This window comes from Vigna unguiculata, chromosome 10 (assembly GCF_037176805.1).
Source record: "Vigna unguiculata cultivar grain cowpea cultivar isolate G323 ecotype 2 chromosome 10, ASM3717680v1, whole genome shotgun sequence".
Lineage (NCBI taxonomy): Eukaryota > Viridiplantae > Streptophyta > Magnoliopsida > Fabales > Fabaceae > Vigna > Vigna unguiculata.
The window spans coordinates 47,480,667-47,485,142 of NC_140801.1; the positions used below are offsets into that span (position 1 = coordinate 47,480,667).

Here is a 4,476-nt window from a genome sequence, read left to right on the forward strand (position 1 = left end):
ACACATTATGTATTTGTGGATTTGTGAAAGATAAAAAACAAATGCTAAGATGATAGATTTACCAAAAATAATAAATTTTATTATTTTAGGGATGTCCATCCAATACAAATATTTTGTAAAAAGAAAATTTTTATTGTTCATTGCATTCTAATGCTAAGACAAAGAAGTTTTACAACGTGAAAACTTTTTCATTGGCACTTTGACAACAAACTTTATCATTTGAGAATTTCAAAATGGGCATTTGGTCCCACAAAACTGTTGGTCTTCATAATAAATAATAATAATAATGCATTATAAATACGCACAATTTTCTTGTTTATTATGGATCTGCCTGTTGATATGCTTCAATGCATTAAGACCATAAAAAATGAATTGCTTCTAGTGACAATTAATGTTGTGTGAATTAATGCTTGGTGAGAATAAAATTAAAGCCCCAATTATTAATTAATTTTCATTATATTACTTTCATTAACAATGTTATTAATCATTAAGCAAAGCATTTCAAACACATATTTTCATAATCTGGAAAATTTAAAAAAAAAAATCACATTTTCCAATTACAACTTATTGTAAAGAACTTTGATGTGGATGCTAATTTGTTATACTCAACTTTGAAAAAGAAAAAAATCTATGCCTTCCTCCAAAGCATGAAGAAGGAATGAGTTAAGATAACAATTAAATGCGGACAACACTTACCAAGATGTGAGGGTTTGACATGTAGTTGGACTTTTCAGTTACCAATATAAATTGAAATTAGACTTTTGAATTATTGAAATACAAATTCAATTAATAATTTTAATAAAAAAATTAAAATAAAAATGCCTAAATAAAAATAAATAAAAGATTAAAATGTCACCAAATAATACAAAATACTAATTTCAAATCCTAAAAACAAACTTTTTAGTTTATTAAACTATCAAAAACTGAGTTTTGAATTTTGCCAAAATCAATTAAAGAAATAATTATCACTATATAAGTCAAACAAATTTGAAGCTCAATATTAATATTTAAATAATTATATAATAAAGATTAATTGATTATATAATAAAAATAAATCTTCAATCACCAATGACATTGATAAATATAAATATACGTTTATTTGTTAATCTTAAAATGTTTGCTATAAGTACTATTGGTTATTGTTATTAATCGTTACTATTATTATTATGATTATTAGTATACAAAAAATATTATTGAAAAAAATAAGTATGTCCTTTTAGTATTGAAAAAATATTTACTTTGCGCTATTTATAGTGATAATTTCTAATCTCAAATATTCTGTAGGATTCTAAAAGATTGAACATTATTTCGGATATACATCTCTATTGCATACATTATTACTTTGCATATATCATTATTGCATAAAAAAAAGTATTTACAGATAATTGAATTAAATTAAGTTAAATTGAATAATGTAATATATTATTATACATTATTATTAAATGGTAAATAACAAATGTCAAATATTAATAATTATATTTCTTATATTAAAATTAAAATAGCAAAATACAACTCATAAAATAATAATCCTAAATAATAAAAAATTGGTGTGAGAAGACACCACGAGAGAGCATTGACTGTTGCATGCTGCAGCCAAAAGGTGTGCGACAAGAAATCTGTTGTTATCTTTTCACACTTGAGTATGCTTTGGAAGATGCAAAAGTTACCTAAAACATAAAGAACAAAAGTTTTTCAACAATCCACGTATTTGAATCAGTCATAAAAAAATACTTTATACTTTAATTTCAATTTTAAAGTATCTTCGGTAATGCATAAGGAAAAAATATCAAAGTACTTATTTGACCAAAAAAGATTTTTATAGTCAAATACATACCTTTTCTTGTAAATGAACTGTAATGAAACCATCTTTAAATTTTGCAGCTAGTAAACTTGGTGTAGTGAGTGTCCATTGATATATCTATATGTCTACAAGAGATTTGGTAAAGAAGACGATGTAACAAATATATAATTATAAATGTAAAATAAATCCAATATTATTAAAGAAATGAAAAATGAAGAATTAAATAATTACATTTAAACTTATTAAATATACAAAAGGTACACTTAGTTATAATTAATTACCTTCAATGATAATAAGTAGTCTTAAACAGATGATCGATCCACCAAATTTAAAAATATGTTGAGGAATTAAAAATTTAAATCAAAATTGAAGAATAAAAACGTAAAAAAACAAACAACCAAATCTTAGAAAAGAAGAGAATATCATAATAAAAACGTAGAAAAAACAAACAACCAAATCTTAGAGAAGAAGAGAATATTAGCCAAAGTATGAAACTTGCGCACCTTTATTGTTGTCGTCAAAGAATGAAAGGTTAAAAGATTCAATCTTTACTATGTAGAAGAACGAAAATACGAACAACAAAGTAAATCTGAGAAAAAAAATACCAATCAAATAGATAAATGCAACAAAGTAAAGTAGATTTGAAAACAAAACATTTATCTAACAAAAAAATAGAACAAAAATAAGTAGATCTCAGACAAAAATATCCATAAAAAAGAAAAATAATAGAAAAAAAATAAGATCTGAGAAGATGGTAGAAGAACAACAAAAATTAGAAGTTGTTACCTTGTTTTAAGTACAATGAAGGTCCTAAAAAATCTCAAAGGAAAACATCAACAACAAAAAAAGTATATCTGAGAAGAACAAATCCATCCAACAGTAGATCTGAGAAAAAAATCTCGTCCCAACACATTTTGTCAACAAAGAAAAGTAAATCTGAAAAATCCACCGAACAAAAATAAGTAGATGTTACCGAAAAATATCCATGAAAAATAAAAATAATAAAAAACAAAGTAGATTTGAGAAGATGGTAGTAGATATGAGAAAACAAAAATTAGAAGTTGTTACCTTATTTTTAGTACGGTGAAGGTCCTCAAAAATCTCAGAGGAAAACATCAACAAAAAAGATATGAGAAGAAAAAATCCATCAAACAGTAGATCTGAGAAAAAAATCTCGACCCAACACATTTTGTCAACAAATAAAAGAAAATCTGAAAAAATTCACGAACAAAAATAAGTAGATCTTACAGAAAAATATCCACGAAAAACAAAAATAATAGAAAACAAAGTAGATCTGAGAAGATGGTAGAAGAACGAAAAAAAAAATTCTTGTTACTTTTTTTGTATTCGTCAAGTTGCTCAAGGCTCTTAGAGCAAAACATTACCAAAAGAAAGGTAGATCTGAGAAGAAAAAAATGCATCGAACAATATACATGGAAAAAGAAATCTGAGAGCAAATAAACCATTCAAAAGAGAAATAGATCTGAAAAAAAAAACTAAATCCAACAAATCTCGTAACAAAAGAAAAGTAGATCTGAAAGAAAAACATAGATGCACCAAAAAAATAAAACAAAAATAAGTAGATATCAGAGAAAAATATGCATCAAACAAAAAAATATAGAAAGAAACACAAGAAGGTAGAAGAAGAACAAAAATGAGAAGTGGTTACCTTTTTTTTAAGTCTCGTGAAGGTGCTCAAGAATATAAGAGGAAAAAATAACCAAAAGAAAAGTATATATGAGAAGAACAAATTCATCAAACAGTAGATCTGAGACAAAAACCTCGATACAACAAAGAAGATTAGTTAAATATGGTAGAAGAACGAAAAATCACAGAAAATGTTACCTTTTTTTGTGTTCTTCACGTTGCTCATGATTCTGAGAGCAAAACATCAATGCAACACAAAAATAAAACAAATACAAAGTAGATCTAAGAGCAAAATCGAGATCAAAACTCGAGATCCTGCAGAAAAGAACCAAAAAGATTATTTTTTGAGTAGATATGAATGTTTGAGTCAGAAAGATAGAGATGAAGTCTCGTAAAACAAATACAAAGTAGATCTAAGAGCAAAATCGAGATCAAAACTCGAGATCCAACATAAAAGAACCAAAAAGATTATTTTTTGAGTAGATCTGAATGTTTGAGTCAGAAAGACAAAGATGAAGTCTCCCCATGGTGTGGTGTTCTGTGTGAGTGAGAAAGAGAGAGATGAAGCTGAAGATTTGGTGTTCGCCATGGTGTGGTGTGTGGGTGATCCAGAGACAGATGAAGAAGTTGAGAGGTTTGAGAAAGAGAGAGAAGAAGCTCTGAAGAGGTTTGAGAAAGAGAGAGAAGACAATGAAAATGTTTGAAGAAGAGAGAGAAGAAGATGAAGGGGTTTGAGAAAGAGAGAAGTTTGAAAGAGATGATAGTGTGTGGGATACGGAGAGATGAAATATTTATTTTTGATTTATTTTTTAATCTTCAAAATTATGAGAAGATGACACGTAGGGATGGCAACGGGGCGGGGCGGGCACGAGTTTCGCTATCCCATACCCATCCCCGTAAAATAAATTCATCTCCATCCCCATACCCAAACTCAACGTGTATTAAACTTTTGACCCATCCCCATCCCCACCGGGTAACGGGTATAATCTCGTACCCATACCCATACCCATTTTCTTACTACTTCAATA

At 27.5% G+C, this 4,476-nt stretch overlaps 1 long non-coding RNA gene across 3 annotated transcripts; it reads right to left on the reverse strand.

Annotated features, from left to right (window-relative positions):
* Nucleotides 1–1,457: 1,457 nt before the first annotated feature.
* On the reverse strand, nucleotides 1,458–4,191 carry LOC114167423 (uncharacterized). Of its 3 annotated transcripts, none has more exons than XR_003600223.2 (4): nucleotides 2,870–4,191; nucleotides 2,305–2,737; nucleotides 1,835–1,926; nucleotides 1,458–1,667 (listed from the first exon to the last, which is right to left on the reverse strand). It is a non-coding gene; the product is annotated as an uncharacterized LOC114167423 (long non-coding RNA). The 3 variants fall into 3 exon arrangements; XR_003600222.2 differs by having other exon boundaries at nucleotides 2,305–2,390; nucleotides 2,588–4,191; XR_003600221.2 differs by having other exon boundaries at nucleotides 2,305–4,191.
* Nucleotides 4,192–4,476: the final 285 nt, after the last annotated feature.